At 39.8% G+C, this 13,018-nt stretch overlaps 1 long non-coding RNA gene across 1 annotated transcript in view; it reads right to left on the bottom strand.

Moving 5' to 3' along the window:
* Positions 1–13,018, bottom strand: part of LOC109970147 (uncharacterized) — an 86,126-nt gene that overhangs the window by 40,469 nt on the left and 32,639 nt on the right. Inside the window, exon 3 of the long non-coding RNA XR_002276375.1 lies at positions 10,549–10,627. This is a non-coding gene — a long non-coding RNA (uncharacterized LOC109970147). The remainder of the gene's footprint in view (positions 1–10,548; positions 10,628–13,018) is intronic.

Genomic DNA, 13,018 nt, shown 5'->3' with positions numbered 1-13,018 from the left:
CATCAATACAGATGTCCATCACACCATCTGGCCAGAGAAGTGAAGCTTTGTGTCAGCTTCCTGACATTCCTCCGTTCGTACACACAGTAAAGACGACGTCACGGCTCTGGGTCTCTCAGCCGGTTAGGGCTTTGGACACTGTGAACCTCATCTGGTCACTGGGACTTGGCCCCTTCCTGCCAGGGCGTCAAAATAGAGCTGTACTTCAAAAATGCTGTAATCCCTGCTGGTATTACCGAAGAGGCTAAAAAGATTCAAAAAGCCTGCTTACAAATTTAATTACCTTTGCAGTTACCCAGAGCTTAGCAGCCAATGACCTGATATTTCCACTGAAGACTAGCTAAGGGGGGAGGATTGGAGATGGACGCACTGAGTGGGCCACAGAGACTGGCAAGCGTGGCAATCCAGGGCGGCTCAGAGCCATCCGGTGGGCATACTCAGTGCCAGCCAGGGCAACAACAACACACATGTGGCCCTATCTTCTACTGGAGTGCAAATTAGATACAGTTGATTAAAATATTGAGTCATTTCACAGTCACTGTTGGGGGAATAAAAAGAGTGCAAGTACTGAAAATGTGCTGTGGTGTGCGTGAGCGTGTCTGTATGTCTGAGACAGAAGGTGAGAGAGAGAGGAAAGGGGGGCTGTGGCAGGAAGAACGACCATGTCTGCTTAAATTTGAACAATGAACACATTTCTCATTTATATAGATTCCCTTTGACAAATATGCCCTTTCCCAAAGGACAACTTTGAAACACATCTACTTGCAATAACAGAGAATTCTCAGCAATATATCAGTTCACTTCACAACAGTATAACAAGTGTCAGGAAGAGCAGCATGCAGCATTGTATCCTCGAGTTCATGAGCAGCATGTTCCACAGGCACAGTTTAACACTTGCCCCCGCCCTTTTTTTTTTTATTTATTATTTTCACTCAAGTAAGAAAAAAATCTTTGCTCTTTGTTCAAGCAAAAAGTGACTATGACTTGTGGTATAAAAACATCTGCCTCACTGCAATATAACAAAAGAAAATTAACACTTTGGGGTTGCCCTGGTAACCTAATTGCATCACAACACTGCACACAGGAGCCAAAGTAACTGAATTTTGATGAAAAGGCGGTGATAATTTACGGCACTGAGAAATTAGTTGCCGTGGCGACGTGTTAATTACATCTCAAATTAACAATGCAAGTGTAGTGAAATTAAATATAAATCATATTTTCTGCATAAATTACCGGGGTTGATTAGTACGGGCGCCAGGAGAGAGAGGTTGAGATTCCAAGGGCCTGTCACATCCCCCTCCTCCCTCCCTCTCTCTCTTTCTCTCTCTGACTGTTCTTCCCTCCTCCTATTCCTCAGTGCCACCCTGCTCATCCTGACTGGTTCCTTTAAAGACAGGGACTGTATTACACCAGAGGACACAACTCAACCTAAGCATATTTGCATTTTTACAATAAATTAATCAATGCAGGGCAAGTATAGTTGGCCTGGCACATTAGTGTATTTACAGTACGTTTGCATGTGTCTGCAAACACTTCTGCTTGCTTTTGTCAGAACATATATTTTTGCAGCCACATTTGCACATTTGGTATATGTGTTAGGTGGAATGACGAGATTTAAATGAGGTATAAGATTGATCATGTGTGTCTACTTAAGAAGCCAGTTAGGCTTTCTAGTCCCTAGAATTATGTTTTATATAAGAAAACCTTGATGCACTGTGATGCATCTCTGTTAAGTGCTGTATGATGCATTTATAAGTGCCACATAAAATTCTACCAGCATCAAAACAACTATTAACTTAGTGCTCAGTGCACTATAATGACATTTTAATTATTGAAATCCAAGCCTTTCAAACTTCAAAGGTGTGCAAGGCATAATTTAGAATATATATTTATATTATGTATATTTAAAACATAGCACACCTACAGTTAGTTCACATCCATCTAGTGTCCCCATATGCGATATGCAAGGGTGTGTGTGATGAAGTATATGTGTCAATGGGTGTCAAACTGTTTATGTTTGATGATTCAGGTTAAGGAAAGGCAGAAGAATGGAGGCAGAAAGAACAGCAGAGGGGGAAAGTGAGTCTCTCCTCCCCACGATTTCTCATGTGGCCCAACTTCCCTTTAAGCATCACAAACAAGCCTCAGGAGTGATGTCAAGGAGGCAGGGAGGGTGACAGTGGGAGTGCTGAGCTGAGAGAGAAAGCTGAGTGCAAACACAACAGCAACAGGAACCAACTTGAGCCATCTAAATTATTCATACACCAGATGGATACGTTTCCCCAGGATTTCAAACTAAAACGCAGCCATTCAGCTTCCCTATGCATTACACTGTGTATTCAACGGACGGCGCCAGGATTCAGGATAACTATCACTTTATCTAAATCGTTTCATGTCTGATTCATATCAACTTTGAAGAGTGGAAGCCCCTTGACACCATGATCTCACGTTTGTTCTATTCCACAGACACAATGAAGGGGGAACATGTTCTCTTTCCTCCATCTTCAAAGATGTAGGCGCTGCTATGACCTTGTCTGAAGGATATTATACAAATCAAAGGGTCCATAGAGACGCATCATGTATATCACAGACTACACCTCACCCGCGTGATGTTTGCTTGTAGGCAGCCCAAAGGTGCTGCAATTGGAAAAAACAAAAACCTATATTTTAAATCTACAGTGGTGTTTAGTACCACTGTGCCAACACTGCTCCTCATTTACTTCCAAAATGCACATGAGACTTACATAAACATAATTTGAAAAAGTCATGGAATTGCACTTATGTTTATATATATTTACTTCCTGACACTGAAAATCAAATCAGTATCATGTGACCCTCACTTCCCAACAGACAAATTGCACATTTCAAAAATTTGATCAATTGAACTGAATTTAATGCAAAAAAAAATACCATATCACCACCATCCCTCTTCATTTACAAAAGGTGACAGTACAGTCATTTATCTTGTTGTGGGCATATTCTTTCCTGCCTTAAAACTCACTGAGGTTAACAAGCCTGTGAACTTACTGTATAGTTCAAATATCCATAGCTCACATCAAATAAAAAAGTATTAGTAAGTATTAATAAGTTTAGATTTAAAGTGTAATATTTCTATAAATTATTGTTGGGGACAAGTTTTGTGCAGCCAAAAAACGCTGCCCACAATAGGTTTTTCACTACCCAGCAGCTCGCTTAGCTTCAGCAGTCAAAATCTAATTGAGCAATAATTAATTCTACTGTTTGACCAAATTTTCAGTCTGACAGCAAATCACTTGTGCAACCACGACACTAACCCTAATAAATGGGTGTTGAGAGATTAATTCCCCAGCTTGCCAATGGATGGATTATGTTTTTGTATACTCCCAGGAAAAAAAAACTCCTAACTTCTTTCACAATGCATAAATTCTCACACTGTACTTGTAACAACTTGATGATGCTAACAGTGCTAATTGTAACTACAACAATAATAATAATAATCAGCATAGCCATTCTAGACCCTGTCAGTTTAGTGGTTCAGTTTTCATATGTAACATGCTTATTCAAAAACATAAATATTATATTATATTTACAGTGCTGCACCTATTAGTGGGCAACTGTCCTGCTCCCCTGCATGACAAGTAACTTCCTGCACTGGAACAAGGTTGGATGACTTCAATCCCTAGGGTGCTCCGCCGCCATACTCATCAATTTGCGAATGAACATGACGACTTCTAAAAGGATGAGGCATCATTAAGAGAATAAGTAGTCTTTTCCAGTGGTACTTTTTGCAAACCCCACCTCCCCGGAAGTGATTCTGATGCATTTATACAAAACTGAAAGTGCTTGAGAGCGAGAGGGGCTGTGGTTTAAAGGTCCAGCAACCAAAGCACAGGTGCCCTCTCAACATGGGGCAAAAGAGTAACACGCTCAGACTGACCAGTTTGACAATGAATCCAGAGTGATTAAAAATGATGCACTACATTCAGTAAAATACAACTCTATATAAACTGATGCAATATAGCAGCCAGAATGGATACAGGCTCCACACAGATGAATCAAAATACCACATGTCAGTGTGTGACACTCAAACCAGAGATGGTCAAGTGACATTTATTTAATGGCATATCTTATGCTGTCGATAGATATAGGAAAGAAAAGAGAAAAGGTCAATATAAACAAGTGAGGGATCTCAGTATCAAGCTGTAAAGGATGTCTTTGTCATCTCTTCTCATTTGTCTTTCTCCTTCCTTTTAGGCATCTCAGCATCCATCATCCTGTGCTTATGCCACAGACAGATAAGTTGCAGGTGTGGTCTGTCCTGCACCACACAGACCATATCAAAAACCTGTCAATTGGCACCAATAGTTGTAAAATGAAATCCATGAGCCAAATAAAATCAGTTTCATATGTGGTGAAGTCCTCCTAAATGTCACATAACCTATTGTATCAAAAAAGGTAAGACCTTCCCAACAAGTTTAAATAAACCCTGCAGGATAATGCTGACTCTCCTCGGGGAACCAAAAGCTGATGGCTTTGAAACAGGAGGGAGGGTATTTTCAGCGGGGCTGCCTCAGCATGAGAGATCCTGTATGTCTCACAGCTGAGCTTGTTTTATTAAAAGGCTATTTGAAAGGCCCTGAACCTAAGACATCAGTGGTCATGTTTGTTTGGCTTCAAGAGGAGCAGCATTCAAAAGCTTTGGTAAAAAGCGCAGTTCAAATGGTCGAGTACAGGAAAGAAAATGTGATGGGTTAGTGCTCGTAGTAACACGTACCGTACGCAGGAAAGATTTGTAGAAATTAATAAAAAATGGCCACAATTACAAACTGCTACAAATGTTCATAGCGCAAGCCTACCTTAACTGCACTGTGCAAATAACCAAACCAGTGCTGTTATCAGGTAATGGAGCCAGAGGAAGAGACAGGGCCTATGTGAACTTGACACTCCCATTAGGCCCCTACTGGAAAGTGCAGTATTTGATCAGGAGATGGGAATTGAGGAAAAATGAACTGAAAGTAGATCCCACATGACTTATTTTCCTGTTGGCTCTCAGCCTTAGGTGTCACTCAGACTTAATAAAGCTCTCAGATTTTCATTTTATCACAGAAAATAGACTGGGCAAAAATAAAATCAGTCGGTTTTGCCTTAATGGAGCAAAGTAATGGCGCAGAGAAACTGACACAACACATTTTGTCCATAGTAATACTATCAAAATGAAAGCATATTCACTTCTGGTGTTTTCCAGGAATCAATTCAAACTGAATATTGGCCTTTTTCACAGACTTTATTTCATAATGGTTCCAACAAATACAGCACTTTGGAAATAGCCTGTCACCTCGAGTGATACCAACACAGCTATTTCACCCTATAGAGTTACACTATTCTCTAGCCCACACTGAACCTCCTCCAACCAGCCTATAACTCTTATTTTATTTCCGCACTTTATACATTAGAGGTACTTTACACCGATCCCAGTAGATAGGATGAGTCCACTTTTACACCCAGGTGTTGCATTGCAAGGTTAGGTCATTTGGATGTCTATGACCTTTGATGGCTCGAGTGTTCAATGAAAATGATCTGGTGATCTCCACACTGACATGCACATAGATGCCCTTGTGCTTTACACACTATAGCGATAAGACCAGAACAGTTCACTTGGAGACATTAAAGGAATCTTCATTTGAGAATTACAAACTATAGTTAGAATGCAAGGCCACAATTCCCTGTCATAGGTACAGTTGGGGATGCATGGTTTCAAAGTGATAGGGCTAAACAAACAGTCTGTACAAGGACAAGATTCTCCTGTATCTTGCCTAGGTTTTTCTTCAGTTGGGCATATAGCTGTATTTTCATCATTATAGTTGTCTTTAAGAATGCTTTGCTTTTATAGAAGTTATTGGATCAAGCAAAGAGAGTGGAAAAATCCAACACTAAGTCCCAAGTGTTCTGGTATACGATTGATTATTCTGAGGAAGACAGATGTTAAACTGTGTATGCCCATCAGCACTAAGACTTTCAGAAGATTTATCATTCATGTAAATCATGAATAAAATATTTCCTTGCTGAGAGAATATCCTACATCTGTTTGGTGCATCTTTTACACCCAACTGCAACAAAATAAGCCCACAATCTGACCTGTTAAAGCCTCTTTTCCACACAGGGCGGACATGCAATGAGAAACTAACATGTTGGGCGATCAGTATTTATTTACATACTGTCAATTCAGAGAGATTTTAAATTGTTTACATACATTGTTTCACCATTACAACTTTATAAACTGTGCTCTTCAGCTACAGTGATTTCATAATGGTTCCAACAAATACAGCACTTTGGAAATAGCCTGTCACCTCGAGTGATACCAACACAGCTATTTCACCCTATAGAGTTACACTATTCTCTAGCCCACACTGAACCTCCTCCAACCAGCCTATAACTCTTATTTTATTTCCGCACTTTATACATTAGAGGTACTTTACACCGATCCCAGTAGATAGGATGAGTCCACTTTTACACCCAGGTGTTGCATTGCAAGGTTAGGTCATTTGGATGTCTATGACCTTTGATGGCTCGAGTGTTCAATGAAAATGATCTGGTGATCTCCACACTGACATGCACATAGATGCCCTTGTGCTTTACACACTATAGCGATAAGACCAGAACAGTTCACTTGGAGACATTAAAGGAATCTTCATTTGAGAATTACAAACTATAGTTAGAATGCAAGGCCACAATTCCCTGTCATAGGTACAGTTGGGGATGCATGGTTTCAAAGTGATAGGGCTAAACAAACAGTCTGTACAAGGACAAGATTCTCCTGTATCTTGCCTAGGTTTTTCTTCAGTTGGGCATATAGCTGTATTTTCATCATTATAGTTGTCTTTAAGAATGCTTTGCTTTTATAGAAGTTATTGGATCAAGCAAAGAGAGTGGAAAAATCCAACACTAAGTCCCAAGTGTTCTGGTATACGATTGATTATTCTGAGGAAGACAGATGTTAAACTGTGTATGCCCATCAGCACTAAGACTTTCAGAAGATTTATCATTCATGTAAATCATGAATAAAATATTTCCTTGCTGAGAGAATATCCTACATCTGTTTGGTGCATCTTTTACACCCAACTGCAACAAAATAAGCCCACAATCTGACCTGTTAAAGCCTCTTTTCCACACAGGGCGGACATGCAATGAGAAACTAACATGTTGGGCGATCAGTATTTATTTACATACTGTCAATTCAGAGAGATTTTAAATTGTTTACATACATTGTTTCACCATTACAACTTTATAAACTGTGCTCTTCAGCTACAGTGTATCAGTAACATTATTAAAAATAACATCATGTCTCTAAATTCTTTACTTCAAAAAGCAACTAAATTAACTATTTCATGCATAACAAGCACCCATGCACTTCTAAGGTTGTAGCAGCTTAGGTGTGTGGACGGAAAAAAAAAAAAAAAAAAAAAACAGTTAAGTGTGTGTGAGAGGGTCACGGAGATCACGAACGAGGCAATGGTGGTGGTGGAGGTTGAGCCACAAGCCACCGGGACAGTAGCGTCTCCAATCGCCCCTGGCGACCATCACATTGCCATGCTCCGGAACAGACAGGCCTGTTCGCACAACAGATGGAACTAATGATGCGAAACAAAAGAGATCATTTCACCGTGGTCCTCTAGGAAGCCACAAAGAGAGGCTTGAAAGTTTGAATGATGGGACCAGGGGACTTGCATGGGGTTAGATATGGGTAGCCTTTTTCCTGGAGGTGCTCAGATGAATAGGAAAAAAGGTCTTTGATGTTCCTTACAGAAAGCGGTGCGTTAAAATGGCAAAGTATAAAACATAAGAGAAATGGTAATCAGGTTCTGCTGAGGATCCCCCACTAGAGATGGGTTTTGTTTATGATTTTATGGACTTTGGGGTTCCCGATAAATAATCCAGTCACAAATGGGTCATCTGGATTAAAATTCTCATAAATAAAAAATGATGACCAAGACAGATGTACAGCATTTAAATTTTTAACAATAGTCTTCTGTATTTAAATCCTAGCATGTTCTATTCTATTAATCAATTTTACAAATTACTTCAACTGGTTTCAGTTTGATAGCCAAGCCTTGGGTATATCTTCATATAGAATGATAAGCTGAGAAAAAAAATGATTTCAATGGCAAAATGTAAGGTAAATATATTCAAGACCTTTAAAACTGTCTGTTGAGCAAGGCTGTAAAACATCTTATAAAGTACATACTGTATAGGCACCGTCCGGTTTTCACACTGTATTGGAAAACAGTTGTAAACAAACTGCTGTGTACTCAACTCACAAAAACAAATCAAATTGGAGCTGAGGACATTTGCATATCCTGAGGGACGGGATTAGATTTAGAGGTCATCTCTTACGAGCCGGTCCTCAGCGGACGTCAATGTAATGTTTTATATGTCAAGTACGTTCAGTTGAAGCCTACGTGAGTCAGACGATCAGAGAGAGGGAGCGCTGCTCTTTAAATACAGTACGTGAACTCCGAGAAGCCAAACACAATGGGATGGGATTTAACCAGGACGGAGCAGTGTGGTGGGCTCCACACTGCTCCGTACCCATGCCCATCCACACATGGAAGGGATCACTGGGAAAAGTTCAGCTCCAACACTGACACAAACAGAAAAGCAAGGCCTGTATTAGAGTCAGGTTAGCAAAGATAACACTATCAGCCTGATCCCCATGGGTACCAAATGCCGGGCCTTGCTGGCAAATAAAGCTACAGTGTCTTGACTCCTTGGCACATTAGCTCTGATTACAATGACCTTCATTATATCAGCTACCCTTATTACAACATGTAGAAGGCGTCTCTCCCCTGGGCGAACCACAGTAGGGGAAAAGTACTGAGATTCACTTGTAAGGCTTGAGCTGTGAAAACCAGTCATAAGACCTGTTACTGTAATGTACAACAGGCACACATTCACAACTGAAGAGAGTTTGATGATTTATTGTTAAATTCAGATTTAACTATAGTGTATTTTAACTAAAAATCCTTTACACACCACTGAGAGGTAAATATGAGCATCTGTTTGGAACTATGCTGGTATTCAGTGAGTTTTAGGAAATGAATATTGCTTTATAGAAACAGTTATGGACTGGAATTAAATAATCCTAAGAAAACCAAACACAATGTCTGTGTGGCATTTCACAGCAATTACAATATGACCTGACTAAAAATCACAAATACTGTGATTTAATACATTTTTATAGTGGACTATTCAAGGATCTGTCATTCCACACCCTAAACACACGGCCAAGCCCTGTTTAATATGTAACAATGTTGTTAACCTCAATTTCCTGCCCAGGCTGCCCCTCCACAGGCCTCATTGTTAGCTTGAGCAAGCTCTTGGCAAATGCTCCCACCATGGTGGTGACTCTCATTCAGTCTGACCACCCTACAAGGCAGGGGGATTCTATCCCACAGCCCTGCTCATCCCTCCTTCTGGCCCCCGCTGTGCACCTCGCCCTCCCGATTTTCTGGCAGATGACTCAAAACAACAGACGTTGCCGTGAGAGAGCCGCTCCTTCACATTCACTTAGTGCTACCAACACACTCCAATACGAGATGAGCTGAACAGTGGGGATTCTGAGGACCGTCCCTTCAGGCAGCAGGAGGGTGCAATGTTTGTTTTGTGCTGAGGTACAGAGGGTGGGAGGAAGGTGGGGTGTGCAAATCAGCTTGTTTTGGATTAAGAACAAATCAAGAGATTTTAAGAATTACAAGATGTCCCTCAACAGCAAGTTGAAAACAAGAACACCTGTAGGAGGCATAGAGTAACAGCCAGTGGATGACACATACAGTATCGCTCTCAGTTTCTCAGTTTCAACATTTGTCAAAGTATAATTGACAAAGAAAAGAGGACACAATAGCAATATAGCCAAGAGTCCACTTAACAGAATTTAAGTGACAAAAAAGAGTTTAAGCCATTTTGATCCCCGATGACAGTATGCTAAAAAAGCAAATAAAAATGTAACTTAATTATAGATTTATAATGAGCCACTGCACCACTGCCAAAAACAAGTCCCATACCAAGGCAAACAGGCACCTGCTGAATGCTCTCCGCTCATGGGTTTTCATAGCTTAATTAATCTAGGCCTTGGGGTATCATGACTCGTGCGTGGTGCTTGTGCACATGTTTGAGACAATTAAGTTGTTCCACGAAACAGAGGTGCGACTTTAACATGAATCACAGACAGCAGTACTGCACATTACAAGCTGCTTTTAGTGCTTGTGAAAGTTAAGTCAATTATTACAATAATTTCTTTTGCACTGACAGAAACAGAAAATGAATGACATCTGTATTCAAAGTCACTATGATCCGTTGGATCTTGCAATGCAGCCAAACCAATTTAGCCCTAATTTATACATGCAAAGTTTTTACCCATCGCTTTCTCAGCTATTAAATACATTTGCTATTACATTTACAGCAAATATTGGTTCACCATGTACACTACAAGTCACACGTTTGGAAACATGTTGCCATTCAATTCAGTGGGAAAGTGTATGGGAAATGGGACATAAACGTAAGTTCAACACTCACCTTGAATAATCTGTACTGAAGCTAAATCCACAGAAAGTTATCGCCGCTGGCCGACGCTCACTCTGCTGCCATCTGATATCTGTAGATAAACATAAAAACAACCATTTACCATCATTTGCAGTTTATTTGAAATGGGAGATTTAAAGTATTTGACCAGACTGCACCAAGGATGTTATTGCTAATATAACATATGACAGTTTCAATATAAATGTATAAATCTTCAAAGCAGTCACATAAATTTCAGATCCAGGCAAAATGTCTGCATCTAAAATGATAATATACATACTATACCTTATATTCATGCCAAACAAACAAAGCAATGTTGCAGTTACTGGGTGATAAAAATTAGTTTCTTGCACTCTTGAAATAATTGGTAACCAAAATGATTAGGACAAAAGTATAAAATTCTCATGACTTGCTAATTAGCAGTTTGAATGAGCTTGATAACTAAAAAGAAAAAGGTATTAAATGCAATAATTATTACCATTGCTAATTACATTTCCAATTATGTCACTAATGAGACAGGCTTAATTATCAGTACTTTGGATAAATAAGAGTTTTGATTTCTACTATTTGTGATAGAGATGGTGATATGATTATGACATCCAGGGCAGGTCCTCACACCAAAAACACACAAATAAAACTGTAAACTGTCACAGCAGCACAAATGGTGAAGAAAAATAATACTGCAAATTGTATTTTTTCCTCTTCTATTATCTTTTGTTATTGGTTTTGCTCTTTTGATGTGCTTTTAGAAATGCTGTTTTCTGAAATGTTGTGTCTTGTATTTTGTTGTTGCATTTTGTGAAATATTGTGTTTTCTCTTTTGTCATTTTTTATGAACTATGTTTTGTGAAATGTGTTTTCTAAGATCTCTTTTGCACCTCAGGGCAAAGTTTCAAAGGGATACTGTCAGCGAGAGAGAAAAGTACTAAAAATGTGGAAGTTCAATTTGTTTAAATCTTTTACTTGTATAAAATCCTGGGGTGCCCCAATGTACCAAAAATCATGTACCTTGATATAAGTTGGGTTTTCCCTACCATAGAGAGGCTTAGGCACAGCGCCCAAGTCAAATGAACATAAAGGTAACATATCAGAATGAATGTTAGTATAAGTGCTGGAAAAAACCGAGAGGCGACATAATCGCAAACTAAAATAGAAGCTGGTGACAAGAATGACCTCTCAATCAACAATCAGTGATTGGACAAACATTTGTGTGACTGGTGTGCGACAGCATCGCCGAGCTAATCAAACAGCTGAATGGATAATTCACTTCATCTAGAGGTGGTAGCTACAGCTATTGTTACCTTGCAAAAAAGAATACATGAAGTACGGCTTTTTTGCTAACGCAGATAATATACCAAATTAGGTTACTTTAGCCAGGGAAGCAAGTTAGTTGACACTGCATTAAGACAACTGGACTAAAATTAACGTTAGTGTCTGAAGCTTGGTAGCTATACAAAGTTAGCCCATTTTCACCAGTAGCCAGTCTTTTTCTGATAAAAACTGCTGGTCAAAATGTTTAAAACGCTCTTGCAAAATGCAGTTAAAAAAGTCCAACAGCAGCAACAGTGTCTCAAAAGAAGCTCAGGCTCTTTAGAACAAACAGTTTACTCCTTATGATGACTTATGTATAGAACAGGTGCTGACTACTTCAAACAATGTTTCATGTGAACACAGCTTCTTCTCCAAACACTTTGGGGTGTGCACATCATCTTGACTGTAAAAATGATGGACAGGCTAAGTCAAGCCACTGTGACGTAATTGTCCCCCTGGTAGCTGGGTGCAGTATAGGTCACAAATCCCACCTCCTCCATGTTAGTTCATAGGACATGAGTCAAATCTAATTTTTTCCAGAGGTCATTTCTGTGGTCTTTGGTAGATATTGTCATGCTGATGTATGTACCAGTGGTCATTCTTCTGGTAAGTTTGTTGTTAGTAAGTTATTGGATGTTATAAATAGAGGTGTATTTTAACTGATTTGACCGCTTTGACTGGCAGTCTGATGCTGTCACTCCACTTCTGGTGGCTACTGTGCAAAATCTGGTTGCAAATAAGTACGTTGGCAGCTTCTGTATTCACAATATTTTGGCTTCATTTTACATAGTAGAGGGAAGTGGTGACGCCATGTGGGTGTGCAACATTCCCCTCTGCTGTCCTCCCTGGCAGTAATAGTTTTCACACCGGTTCCTGTCATATGGTGTGAGAAGCAGCTGCACTGTGATGCAGGTCCTCATCTGGACAGTCATTTCGCAGCCATGTAGTGCCAGTTGCCTTTCCTGTACACGTTGGTTAATTCACACATAGTTTCATTCAATCTCAAACATGTTATTTGGTGAAATTAATAACTTCTGACTATGAATACAACGCGTATTCCAGCTTTCTTTGACAAATTGTCACCAGGTCATGCAGCTAAGCCATCTGAAAACCTGGAAAAGCCCCAATATGTTATAAAGGTAACTCTTCCTGC

Source organism: Monopterus albus, unplaced genomic scaffold (assembly GCF_001952655.1).
Source record: "Monopterus albus unplaced genomic scaffold, M_albus_1.0 scaffold6.1, whole genome shotgun sequence".
Taxonomy (NCBI): domain Eukaryota; kingdom Metazoa; phylum Chordata; class Actinopteri; order Synbranchiformes; family Synbranchidae; genus Monopterus; species Monopterus albus.
Note: the sequence above shows the minus strand (reverse complement) of the source record. Positions and strands in the feature narration are given on the sequence as shown.